The sequence below is a fragment of the Artemia sp. Qi Xiang Cuo genome, chromosome 13 (genome assembly GCF_049724085.1).
Source record: "Artemia sp. Qi Xiang Cuo chromosome 13, ASM4972408v1, whole genome shotgun sequence".
Classification (NCBI taxonomy): Eukaryota; Metazoa; Arthropoda; class Branchiopoda; order Anostraca; family Artemiidae; genus Artemia; species Artemia sp. Qi Xiang Cuo.
In genome coordinates, this window is record NC_142806.1 from 18896993 (window position 1) to 18911743 (window position 14751).

Consider the following 14751-nt stretch of genomic DNA (forward strand, 5'->3'; position numbering starts at 1 on the left):
TTTTGTTACGTGCCCTTTGAAGTGTGGTCTTTATTTCCTATATTGACAAAATCCCAAATTTTCATTGATTGACAAATAAAAGACATTTAATAAAAGAATGTCTCTTAATAAGAGACATTTTATTTTTTGAATCATCATTTGGATTTTAATAGGAGCTTTCCTCTTCAGCTATGTTTTTCAGAACCATTAATAAGGTCCTCTAGAGTCTTTTCGAAAATTTCGGCGACTGTTTTAAAAAGAATCTTAACTATTTCGCCTAATTTTTTTTTTTTAATTTCACCAATTGTTTTAAAATTCTTAACTAGTAACTAAACACTTACCACCTTCTATCTTTAAATTTAAATTTCTTGGAAGTTCTATTTTACCTTTGTTTTCATCTCACCATCATTTCAATCTTACCGTCTGCTTATCTATTTCTAACTGTTTCTAAAAAGTAGAATTCAGCCACAGACACCTTTGATTTCTCTAAGTTTTTTAGATATTGTTTCTAACCGTTTTTTTATAGTAGGGCACGTCAAATTTTCTTATTTTGCTTTCGATTACTTTTCTCAAAAGTTTTTATTTGCTGTTAGAAATTCCTAGAGTTGACTAATTGACTAATTAAATTATTTGGCCCTTTAACTCTTCTGAATCCTAGTGAAAATGCAAAATATAGTAACTATTACCTCTCCCTTTTCCTTTCGTTAACTTTATTTTCCTTTTTTTTCTAATAAGGTCTTAGAAATAAGTTTTATTATTCCAATCTTTTGTTTCCTTTAAAATCCAAATTTGAATTCTTACTCTTAAAAGAAAAAATCCTATTTTCTTGATAATCATAAAAATCCTTGCAAATAAGTTTTCACTGGCAATATCTATATTTTAGAAGTGTTGCTAAGAGTTCCTAAGAACTGTTTTCACAGATTTGGCCAGTATTTCTGTAAACAGCTTTGTGTATTTATCATATTAAAGTCAATGTATAATTCCACCCCAGACACCTCCGAGCCTTTACAAGATAGGTTCTCAGGAAGCAAGCTTCGATATTCATTTTTTTTTCTTGCAATACCACGTCGATAAATATCAGTCTTGATCTCTGTTATTTTTTCTCTCAAGTTTCGTGCTAATTCTGGCGCAGGAAATCCCTAATTTGACTTCTTACTCTTAATAGATTTCTTTCTCAGCACATTTCCTAGAATTTCAACTCTCTTAAATGCACTTGGGGAACATAACCAGAAATGTATCTATATTGTGCAAATTTGACTTTAACTCTCACAGGGATATTTCCAGGGGAAAGAAAATTCCGGAGTACTTAAACTTATTATTCTTAATAGAACTAAAATGTAATTCTTTTTTTAACATATAAAAACCATAGAATTTTCTAGCCTTAAATATAAATTATTTATTCCATGGAGCTTTTTGGAGGAGAGGGGGGTTTGTTAGATCTTTCCCAAAGTTTTTCCATTCAAACAAATCAAGGGAACATATTTTTCTTTCAAATAGAGAGGAGAGTGTATAAGTTAAAGGAAATATATATATATATATATATATATATATATATATATATATATATATATATATATATATATATATATATATATATATATATATATATATATATATATATATATATATATATATATATATATATATATATATATATATATATATATATATATATATATATATATATATATATATGTGTGTGTGTGTGTGTGTGTAGTGATATATATATATATATATATATATATATATATATATATATATATATATATATATATATATATATATATATATATAAATATATATATATATATATATATATATATATATATATATATATATATATATATATATATATATATATATATATATATATATATATATATATATATATATATATATATATATATATATATATATATATATATATATATATATATATATATATATATATATAAATATATATATATGGGACCATTGCTGCCTTGCACCATTGCTGCAGGACGTGTACAAGACTGTGGTATAGGTTGAAAACATCTTCTGAACCAATATTTATCAGTTCAGCAGTGACACCGTCTGGCCCTGGAGCTTTGCCTCACCTTAGGGATTCTATGGTCGCTTAGGACATTTAGGAAAAAGGAAATAAGGACATTTGAGTCGGTCATTACTTCAGGGTTCAGTTTCTCCTCAAAGTATTCCTTCCGTCGTTCTAGCTTCATCTTGTAATCATTGATGTCGTGCCCCTGCTTTTCTAGGGTTACGGGCGTTGAGGGATCTTTTTTAGAGGATAGCTCGCTGACTTTTTTGAAGAGCTTGTGGCTGTTGTCTTTCATGAGCTGGGTTTCACAGTCCTTGCACTTTTTGGCGATATGTTTGCGAAATGCCTTCCTAATTTCACGCTTAACTTTGCGTTTGAGATGTTTGTTGGTATCCCGGCTGTTTCGGTCAGATTTGTTGTTATGTTGGCGTTTCTGGTCACATAATCAAATTATTTGATCAGTGATCCAAGGCTATTCGTCTTTGACTTTTCTACCAAGGATATCGCTTGCAGTCTCGAGGATTGCAGAGGCAGCATGTTCAGCCAAGCAATCGATCTCTTCGGGAGTTGCGAGTAACTCCCGAAGAGTTGCACTGCGACATGTACATCCAATTCAAAAGTCATCACAGAATCACTGAGGACATATACAACCAATTCAAAAGTCAAATACTGACCACTGGTGGGCTCTTTGGTGAATTCCCAACAACTTCCGGAGTCCTGCAAGGATGCATCCTCTCGTCGCACTTGTTTAACTTGTTTCTGCATGCCATCCTCTCCCTGAAACTTGTCGAATATGGAGCCAGAACAGGAGGAATCCAAATTGACAAACTAGCATAGGCGGATGATATCGACCTGATGTTCATTACCGCCCAAGAACTCCAGAGTCAGGCTGACTACATCTCCCAAGCAACGAAGCCGTTTGGTATGCAGGAACGCACACAAAACCAAAATCATGGTCACATCACGACAGGTGATAAAAAAAAAAACCTCGATAAGTAATACACGGTAAATAAATGGAAATAGTCGATAAATTCCTTTACCTCGGCAATCTTTGGACGGCTGACAACTTCCAAACTGTCGACATTAAACACCACCTTGGTCTTCCCAGCTCTAGCTTCAAAAGACTATCAAAGATTTGGAAGCCTAGCTACCACTCGAACCATCTGAAATTTCATCTATTCAACATTCTGATCATACCCATTGCTCTGTATGGGTGTGAAACCTGGACATTAAAAGCTGAAAACGATTGCAACCTCCTTGCGTTCGAAATGAGATGTCTACGCCGGATAGCCAAGATCAGACATACTGGCCATGTCACAAACGAAGAAGGCTGAAGTCGTAAGACACTATCCTGAACAAAATTCAAAAACAGCAGCTGCGCTGACTCGGCCATGTAAAGCGAATGAATCCCGACCGCCTGCTCAAGATCGCGCCCTGAACAAAATCCAAAAACAACAGTTGCGCTGGTTCGGCCATGTAAAGCGAATGAATTCCGACCGCCTGTCCAAGATCGTGCTTGAAGGGACAACTGAAGGACTTCGACCACGGGGAATACCGCGCAAAAGGTTGTAATCAAAAATGATTACAATATAACGGAAAAATGTGCACACAAGGGGGATGAAGCTAAACGGTACAAAAATTTAAATTTGGAACATATCTAAACCATGTTAAGTTGGAAAAGAATTCGTTTAATGGTGATTTACGCATACAAACAACATTTTAGTGTGCGCTTTTGTTTCGATGGGATTAAAACCCATCCCATCTAATTTCACTGGGTCACTGGATAATGGGAATATTCCTCCCCCTAAGCGACCTCAGAATATCAAGCCGAAAAACTTCTGGGTCGAATATATATTTCCCATTATTTCTTAAAATATCTATGGACACCTACTGTACCAAAAAACTTTTACCCTGTTTTAGAATCTGTGAGTTGCAGACAGTGTCGCCAGCACCTAGTTACTTGTCGACGATCAGTAGAAACCATTCCGTATATGAGGGAGGCTTCTCCCCCCCCCCGGAACCACCCGCTCTTTACCAGGGTTACAAAATGGACATATTTTATGTCCAAAGGACATATTCCTGTGTGCCGGGACATAATGACATAATAGGGCAAAAAAGGGACATATTTTAGGCATTTGGGACATAAAGTAGACACATTTTCCAAATTTATGACATAAAACAAAATACTTTCGTAAAAAAAGTGTCACCCATCACCAAACGAGCGCTAGGACTTAAATCTATTTATTTCTTATGTTCTGTAATGTATTTGGGGGGTTGCTTGCTCTTTCCCGAAGCAAACTTTCTGAAAATGCCTTCAAATTTTTTCTTATCTATAAATGGTTTTATCAACCCTGATTTTATTCATCACAGTCAAGACAAGCTTTTTTCGCTTTTTGCTTTTTGCTTTTTTCGAATTCACTACCGGCTTCCGAAGGTGAGATAAAAAACTCAATTTACATGTATTCAGCATCATCACTTATCAGCTGAAAATGAGACTTAAACAAATTGAAAACATTGGATTCCTGGTGGTCTAGAATCAAAACACAAGTCAAGTTGTCAAGCACCCAGACTAAATTTCTCCAGTTTGGAAATCGAATTTCAAAAAGAGAAGGCCCGAAGCAACCTTGATGAATTTTTGAGCTCCATTTTCGATGAAAAAGAGCACATTACTCACTTAGCCACTCCAGAAGCAAATCCGTCAGTTTTCTGGTCTGCCCTAAGAAAATGTAAGGATACCAAAAGGAAAGAAAAATAACAAGGATCTTTGTAATTTCATGCTGACGTTATGTGTACTGCCACACTCTTTGGCAGCTGCTGAAAGACAATTTACGCTACTTGGTAACATCACGACCAAATTATGCAATTTTCGTTCTTTTGCAAACGAATAGTTGTTTAATGCGCGTGAAGCAACTATTTAGCCATTCTGGAACGTCGCTGGAATCCTGTAATATACCATTTGAAATGAGCAAGAAATACTCTGATTGACAAGTAGCTAGCAAAGAAAGAGAGAAGGCTGGCTTTCATGCTGAGGGCTAGTTCCCTTTCTAAGAGCTAAGATCCCTAACAAATCCAAAGGGCTAGTGCCCTTTTTAATACTTGAAAGTGATTGGAGGGCAACTAACCTCCCTCTCACGCTCACTATTTCCCAATAAAAAATTTTGAGATGATTTGTTCAGCGTAGTTGAAGGTTCTGGAAATTTGGTCTTTGAGGATTAAAACCCTCTCACAGTCTTTAGGGCAAGGGTTGTAAGTTATACGCTCTGGCCATATAAGGTAATTATAGAAAGCGTTGTCGTAAAGACTTTAAAAATGGCTCATTAGATTAGGAATTGAAAGAACTAGTGCCCTTTTTAATAGTCAAAATTGACTGGAGGGCAACTACCACCTTTCTCACGTCCACTATTTCCCAAAACAAATCCCATCAAAAATTTGAGATAGTTATTTTGTTCAACGTCAGGAATTATGTCTTTGAGGATGACAACCCCCTCACATGTCGTAAGTTATGCCCTGGGGGCATATAAGGTGTTTCTAGAAAGCGTTGTTATAGAAACTTCAAAAGCGGCTCATTCGATTGGAAATTGGAAGGGATTGTGCCCTTTTTAATGGTTTAAAATAATTGGAGGGCAATTAACACCCCTCCCAAGCCCACCATTTCCCTAAACACATCCAATCAAAATTTTAAGATAGCCATTTTGTTCAACGTAGTTGAAAGATCCAGAAATTATGTCTTTGAGGATAACACAACCCCCAATCCCTCAGGGCAAGGGTTATAAGTTATGCCCTTGGGGCATATAAGGTTTTTTCTGAAAGATTTATAGTAGAAACTTCAAAAATGGCTGATTCCATTGTAGATTGAAAGGGCTAGTGCCTTTTCAATATTTGAAAGTGATTGGAGGGTAACTAACCCCCCTCTCACACCCCCATTTCCCCAAACACATACAATCAAAGTTTTGAGATATCCAATTTGTTCAACGTAGTTGAAAATTCTGGAAATTTGGTCCTTGAGGATGATACCCCCCTCACAGCCCTAAAGGCAAGTGTTGTGAGTTGTGCCTTGTGGGCGTAAAAGGTAATTACAGAAAGCGTTGTCGTTAAGATTTCAAAAAGATCTCATTCGACTAGATATTGAAAGAGCTATTGCCCTTTTTAATAGTCGAAAGTGATTGGAGGGCAACTAACACCTCTATCAAGCACACCATTTCCTAAAACAAATCCAATCAAAAATTTCAACATGTTTCTTCAACGTAGTTGAAATGTCCAAAAATTATGTCTTTGAGGATGACAAACTCCTCAAGATCCTTAGGGCAAGGGTTGTAAGTTATGCCTTGGGGGCAAATAAGGTATTTTTAGAAAGCGTTGTCTTGGAAATTTCAAAAAGGGCTCATTCAATTGGAAATTAAAAGGTCTAGTGCCCATTTTAATAGTCGAAAGTGATTGGAGGGCAACTAACATCCCTATCACACTCACCATTTCCTCAAAAAAATCCAATAAAAAAATTTGAGATACTCATTTTGTTCAACTTAGTTGAAAGTTCTGGGAATTAGGTCTTTGAGGATGACAACCCCCCCCCTCCCACAATGGTCTCAGGGTAAGGATTGTAAGTTATGCCCTCAGTTGTAAGGATGAAACTCCTCCCACAGCCCTAAAGGCAAGGGTTATAAGTTAAACCCTGGGGACATATAAGGTTTTTGCTGAAAGCGTTTCGTAGAAACTTCCAGAAGGACTCATTCGATTGAAACATGAAAGGGTTAATCTTTAATAGTCAAAAGTGATTGGAGGGCAATCAACCCCCCTCTAACGTTCACCATTTCCCCGAACATATCCAATCAAAATTTTGAGATTACCATTTTGTTCAACGTAGTTGAGAGGCCCAGAAATTATGTCTTTGAAGATGGCAAACCCCCACAGCTCCCAAGGTAAAGTTTGTAAGTTATGCCCTGGGGGTATATAAGGTTTTTATAGAAAGTGCTGTCACTGAAACTTCAAAAAGGGCTCATTCGATTGCAATTTGAGAGGAATAGTGCCTTTTTTATTAGTCAAAAGTGATCATAGGGCAAATGACCCCCCCCCCCGCCCATCATTTCCCCAAACACTTCCAATCAAAATTTTGAGACAGCCGTTTTGTTCAACATCTTTGAAAGGTCTGAAAATTATGTCTTTCAGGATGACAGCCCCCTCAGAGCACTCAGGGCAATGGTCGCAAGTTATGCTTGGGGGCAAATAAGGTGCAGGGTTGCCACCCTGGCTTGGAAGAATTTACTGAATCTGAGAGGAAAAATTTACTAAATCGCATCTTTTTTTTTACTAAATGCTCAACAAATTTTTTTGAAAAAAATCAAGCACGCGCACCTCCAAGCATCGATTTTTACTATAGGAGGATAATCAATTGGATTTCCACAATATTTTTTCCTTTTTTCTTCTTTTTTCCTCTTTTCCTCTTTTTTTCGTTTTCATAGTATGATCGAAAATTTCCGAAACTTATAAGTTCAAAAATGATTTTTTTTTTTATTATTTGGATGTATTACTCTATAGGCTTCATATTCCAGATGCGGTGTATCTAAGACGTCAAACAATAGTCTGGAATCTTGGATTCTGGAAATTTTGCTGGTGAAGCCTGGCTGTAAATTTATCAATGGTCGTCAGGTCATAACATTTTGATATATAGAAAAATTAAAAAACAATCAACGAAGAAAAAGAGCTAAAACTCATATTCACGAAGCAATTCAGGCGATGGAGTGCTTATAATCTGAGGTGTGTTTGAAAGTGACGGCTTTAGAAATTTTCAGGGTTTTAAGTCTAAACCCTTCAATTTTGCATTTTTAAGAGAAAATTTGCCAGTTTTAAAACAATAATTGGGCTGGTTTTTAAATAAGGGGTAAGCTGCTTAAAAAGATTTCTGGCAAATTTTAAAGCAATTAATGTAGGATTTTTTTTAGCCGATTTTTTCTGGATTCTCTCGTTCGTATTCAATGGAGTCAAAAACCAACACAATTTATGTCACTTCAAAACGGAAATGACGTAATCGGCTACCGGTTTAGTTGTAAGATTATGTAAATTAAAAAGTGCACCTCAAATTGGACTAGGGCTGCCAAGAAAAAGAACACTAATATAACATACAATAATTAGTTTTAAAAAATAAATTGTGTCAATATTCTTCAGGTCAGGCAAATCATACAAATCGAAAAGTAAGAAGAAAAATATGTAGTCACAATTAAAAAAAAAGTCGCATATAAGAGGCTTTAATCGTCTTCGGCCTCATCCGAATTTAGTGTATCCACTAGTGTCGAATTCTGACTGCACGATAGCCCGAGTCAAATCGCTGGGGATCACCCAGTCATGTATTCCACTTGAAGACCTGAGAACAAGGTGCATCGTTTTTATCAGGGACGAAACACTCGAGACATTTAGCTTATTCCGGTTTTTAGTTTTGATGACCGTCAAGAACTGTCTCTCTGCTCCAGCACTTGAATGGGGCAAGCTGCAAAGAGTCAGAAGGAACTTGGGCAAGTATGGAAAAAGTTCGTTTCCAGCAGCGTCTTTAAAAAGGGATATAACGAACAGATATTACAATAAATAACCGAGTCAAACTCAAAAGGAGCAGAAATTAATATATGTTGGAATCAAAACCCCTATGCCTTCCCAAGGCCAGAACATAATTTGCACTTTACTGAAAAAATACAAATGTTTTTACTTTTATAACTTTAATAAATCAAATATTATTAACATTTTGTTTACTAAATATCAGTATATGTATATTAAACGGACAATGCACATTTGCCTTTTTTTTCAGTAAAGTGCAAATTATGTTCTCGCCTTGGGAAGGCATAGGGGTTTTGAACCCATTTTATGTTAATTTCTTCTCGTTTTGAGTTTGACGCGGTTATTTATTGTAATTTCTGTTCGTTTTAGGTTGCATTTATTTATTGATGCTGATCAGTGATAGTTTCACGTAAGGTAGACTATTTGATTTTATTTGTGCTCATTTTTTGTTTAATGGAGTTCTTCACTTTTCTTTGAAAAACTTATTTTGTGGAAAATTGTTTTTTATTATTAATTTCTGTTCCTTTTATATTGACATCTTTTCTTTTTTTAAGACTTTATAGTTTGGCCTGCTAATTGTATGCCGGAGAAAAATTTTCAGGAATTTTTAACAACATACACCCTTTTAAAAATCTGGACACAAATAGTAGGGAAAAATTTAGTTACATACCTCCTCTAGTTGACCTGAAATGGAAAACTTGATACCATTAGCAAACAAATATGTTTACTTTCTTTGATAGCCTGGATACACTTACACTATTTTGATTTGGTTAAATTTTAAGTGCAGAAGTAGCCCCGAAAGTTTGAACATAATACCCTGAGTCGTTCTTGGGATACTGCTGAGATGCCTTAATGGGAATGAGCATTAACACAGTGCATTTTGATTTAATCTTAAGACACCATTTAGATTTTACACATAAGGGAAAATGGAAAGATGGGCGTGGGAGGGGGGATAGGTGCCCTACAATCGCTTTCGAATATTAAAAAGGGCATAAGCCCTTCCTATTTTTAATCGATTGAGCCCTTTTCGAAGTTCCTACTACAACACCTTCGATACGAAGTGCCCTGGTCTAAACCACAACAACACCAAAAAACTAATGCCAAGCCTTCCAATCACTTTCGACTATTAAAAAGGGCACTAGACCCTTCGATTTCCTATCGAATGAGCCCTTTTAGAGTTTCTACGACAACGCGTTCTATAAACACCTTATATGCCCTCAGGGCATGAATTAGAACCCTTATCCTAAGGGCTGTGAGGGTGGTTTTCATCCTCTAAGACCTAATTTCCAGAACTTAAGACCGCTATTAAACAAAATGGCTATCTAAAATTTTTATTTGATATGTTTGAGAAAATGGTAGGCTTGAAAGGGGCGTTAGTCGCTCTCCAATTGCTTTCAACTATTAAAAAAAGGAAGTAGCCATTTTAGTTTCTATTCGAGCGAGCTCTTTTACGTTTCTACTATAACGCTCTCATTAAAAATATTATATGCTCTCAGGGTATTACTTAAAACGTTTGCTCTGAGGGCTGGGGGGGGATTGCCATCCTCAAAGACCTGGTTTTCAGAACTTTCTACTACATTGAACAAACGGGCTATCTGAAAATTTTGATTGGATGTGTTTGGGGGAATGGTGGGCGTGAAAAGGGGTTAGTTACCCTCCAATCACTTTCGACTATTAAAAAGAGCACTAGTCCTCTCACTTCCCAATTGAATGAGCCCTTTTTGAAGTTTTTACGACAACACTATCTATAAAAACCTTATATGCCCCCAGGGCCTAACTTATAACCTTTGCCCTGGGGACTCTGGGGGGTATGTCATCCTTAAATACATAATTTCCAGAACTTTCAACTACGTTGAACAAAATGGCTAACTCTAAACTTTGATTGAATGTGTTTGGCGAAATGGTGGGCGTGAGAGGAGGATTAATTACTCTCCACTCACTTTCGACTATTAAAAAGGGCAATTTCAATTTCCAATCATATGAACTAATTTTGAAATTTCTACAACAACTTTCTATATAAATTTTATATGCCCCCAGGGAATAACTTACAACCCCTGTACTCTGAGGGGGTTATCAGTAGAGAGGCCTCAATTGATCCAAACAGGACCACGTATTTTATGGTTTTCTCACTGAGAATGAAAAAACAGTATTTTTCTCACTTGAAAAACAGGAATTTTGTCACATTTATGGATGTTTTTATGGTTTTTGTCAGTGAGAATGAAAAAAACAGGAACTTTCTCACATTTATGTCTGTTTTATGGATTTTGTCAGTGAGAATGGAAAAACAGGAACTTTCTCACTTTCATGGATTATTGAGTCATTAATCAAATTGTTTCCGAGCAAAGTTAATTAATGTCTGACAGATGACGTTAAGTTAATTAATGTCTTTGATGTATTCCCAGAGAGAACGTTTCCGGGGCAAAGTTTAGATCGCATGTGACAGATGATGTCATGATTGATTGATTGGCATGAAAGGGGAATTAATTTGTTGTTTCTAAAGAGAATCGTTTCCGAGCGAATGTTTTGATCTTAGCGCGCGAAAAGGTTTCTTTGTAATTTCAAATGTGAAAGCACAGGGATGCCAAACAAAAGGAACACGCTGAAATTACGTTTAGGGATTATTTGGGCGAAACCGTTTTAGCCATTATAGGGAATTATTTCAGCGAAACAGTTAGAGACATTTTAAAAGATGATTTTAGAAAAGGTTTTAGAAGAGAATTTAAGGGTAAAACTCTGTGGTCCTTATAATACACAAGTTGTGATTTAACAGTGTCGTGAGGTCCTCTACCCCAATCCCAAAGGGTTCCGATCCCCCGACCCCAACCCCAAAGGGTTCCAATCCCCCTACCCCAACCCCGAAGGAAGCCCCCGTTCCTCAAGGGTCCCCCCAAGCTCCCAAAGGGCCCCCGAACCCCCAAAGGCCCTCTCCCGGTCCCCAAAGGTCCCCCAAGCTCCCAAAGGGCCCCCTGACCCCCAAAGGCCCTCCCCCGGTCCTCAAAGGCCCCAAAGGCTCCCAAAGGGCCCCCGGCCCCCCAAAGGCCCTCCCCCGGTCCCCAAAGGTTCATCGGGCTCCCAAAGGACCATTCGGGCCTCAAGGGCCCCCAAGACCCCCAAAGGCACTCACCGGGCCCCCAAAGGCCCTCCCCCGGTCCTTAAAGGCCCCTCAGTCTCCCAAAGGGCCCCCGGATCCCCAAAGGCCCTCCCCCGGTCCCCAAAGGTCCACCGGGCGCCCAAAGGACCATTTGGGCCTAAAGGGCCCCCCAGACCTCCAAAGGCCCTCACTGGGCCCCCAAAGGCCCTCCCCTGGTCTCCAAAGGTCCCCCGGGCTCCCAAAGGACCACCGGTACCCCTTCCCTCCACCTTTTAAAATAATTTGAATTTTTTAACATGGTATTTTCTTTTAACTTTTTTACGTATCTTAAAATTACATGAAATATACTTACGGCTCTACCAATCGTACTCTGTGCTTGTTCATAGACACGACGTGGCTTTCCCACTGGTACTCTATGGCAGGTTATCGACACTACCTAGTTTATTGCATGCATTAAATCAGTATTTCTTGCGCAGTGGAAGGATAAACACACAGCTCATATCTGTAAAAAAGGGAAGATGAATTATTCGACAAAAGTATGTACACATGAAAAAATCATCGTCGTATTGAATGCAGACAAGGAGAAATACCTGAACTATGAAACGAGTGCAAGTGGTAACACTATTGGAAATGTATGCATGCGTTGTCATGACAGTGAGAAGTTAGATATCTTTGGAGTACCCAAGAATTTCAATCGTGTAAATGGTGGATATTCAAGAGTAATATTACCAGAGAAATTAGTGCTCAAAGAGAATGCGAACTTACAAATAAGTGTCGATGATCGGGGACAACTCCTTGCTAGGGCTTCTGCTAACACATTACCTGTTGATAAATCCTATCATCATCTTTCTGGTATTAGCATTTTAAAGAGAACAAGAAGAAGACAAGTATACTCCTGCACCAACATCATAAATCATATCTTGTCAATGTGTCAAAACTGCTATCTATGTAAAAATAATGTGACAATAGACAGTAAAATCGTAGGCAGAATAAAAAGGACATTAGCAGAAAATATCATCAATGAATATAAAGATGAATTGACGGAAAGTGAAGTGCAAGTGTACTAATAATGTATAATAATGTATTTAACGTATTTTTATATTAATATTCTACATGGCATTATTTCATTAAAAATATCTTATGCATTATTTTGTTAAGTGTTCATTATTTTTAGGGTATGCTAGAACGTCAAACGTTCAGAATATCTATTAAAAAGGTCAAAGATGTAAGAAAAAGAATTTTTAGAGATAAAGATACTGCTAGCAGGCTCAATTTTTCATAGAAGATAGAAAAGTTCATGATCTCTTCTGAATTTTACCAAAGAACACAATTCAATTCTAATTTCTCCAGAGAAAGCAAAAATCTTCCACTACAGTTCTTTATTTCACAAAGACATAAAGAAATTTAAAGTTCAATTCTAAATTTTTCGGTGGAAGATAGAAAAAGTAATGCCATACTTGTAAATATTTTCCAGGAAGATAAAAAGTTCTAGTTCAATTTAAATTTTCTCAACGAAGTGAAGAAAAGTTCAAGTTCTCTACTGAATTTTACCAAGGAACACAATACTAGTACTAACAACTTATACGGAGTTCTGAAAGTGGAAGTTTATTAAATTATTAAGAAGGCTATTATTTCTTTGAAATATGCATTTACACAACAATTTCCATGTTTTTGATTTTATATTAACGTAGAATTTAAACATAGCTTCAATTAACTATTTTTCACAATCAAACTACAAGATTACATTTTATTCAACCAGAGAAATGTATGGTCATATGATTTTATTGTAAAAGCCACTATACTTTATAAAATTCCCTTTTTCATGTTTCGTGTCCTTAACAATTCCTGAAAGTTTCAAATTAATATACCAAATCATACTTGACTTCGGGCTTCATTACGGAGTTCTGAAAGTAAAAGTAAATCTTTAGTGAGAAATAATAATAAAATTTAAACTTACATTAAGATCAGCAGCTTGCATAATAGGTTCGGACATCGCTTGACGGGGGGTTGAGGCTTGTTGTGGCATTGACATGGAAGGGTAGGGATTCTCTTGATTAGTGGTCATGATAGGGCCAGAATATTTGATGACTGTTCCTCTTGAAGGGCCGGCGACCTCACCGTCTTGTATGCGGAGCATAGATGGGTTAGCATATCTAAGTAAATCTTTAGTGAGAAATAATAATAAAATTTAAACTTACATTAAGATCAGCAGCTTGCATGAGAGGTTCGGACATCGCTTGACGGGGGGTTGAGGCTTGTTGTGGCATTGACATGGAAGGGTAGGGATTCTCTTGATTGGTGGTCATGATAGGGCCAGAATATTTGATGACTGTTCACCGTCTTGTATGCGGAGCATAGATGGGTTAGCATATCTCCTCTGAAAGTAAAAGTTTATTAAATTATTAAGAAGGCTATTATTTCTTTGAAATATGCATTTACACAACAATTTCCATGTTTTTGATTTTATATTAATGAAGAATTTAATCATAGCTCCAATTAGCTATTTTTCACAATCAAACTATGATATTACATTTCGCTGAACCAGAGAATTATGTTTATACTTTTTTTAAAAGCCTAAAAAAAAAATTAAGTTGTAAAACAGCAAAATTTCGGTAACATGAGTTAATTGATAAGGTTTAGAATTTTATCAAAAGCCTAAATGGGAAATTAAAATTATGCAAAAAAAAAAAAAATGTCACTAGCGTCATTAAATTAGTTACCATTAACTCAGGAGCTATTCAAACGGGGTCACTTGCGTGAATAGTAGACACTTTGTCCCCATTCCAGATCTGCCATTCAACTTCTCTCCAAATTCGGGGGTCTTATCCCGCCACCAGACACCAATTGTGGCAACTTCTACTGCAGCAACCAATAATTAGAACCCAAGCTCTAAAATTGGTCTCAATCAGAAACCCTTATCGCTGTCTAAATTCACCAAGTGTAAAGATTTTCAAACAGAGGTCTTTATTCTACAAAGTTCAGGGAAGGTCTGACAATTTTATACGAGCAAAAATTCATTCAATACGAAACTAGCCTATATTTAATCAAAGATGAACAGAAATAATAACGAATAATTGTTCAAACGTAAACTTATGTCCAATGACAT

General features: G+C 36.6%; 1 protein-coding gene across 1 annotated transcript in view; it reads right to left on the minus strand.

Annotated features, from left to right (window-relative positions):
* The window catches only part of LOC148945037 (tachykinin-like peptides receptor 99D), a 509170-nt gene that overhangs the window by 414621 nt on the left and 79798 nt on the right, over window positions 1-14751 (minus strand). The gene's annotated exons all lie outside the window — the stretch shown is intronic.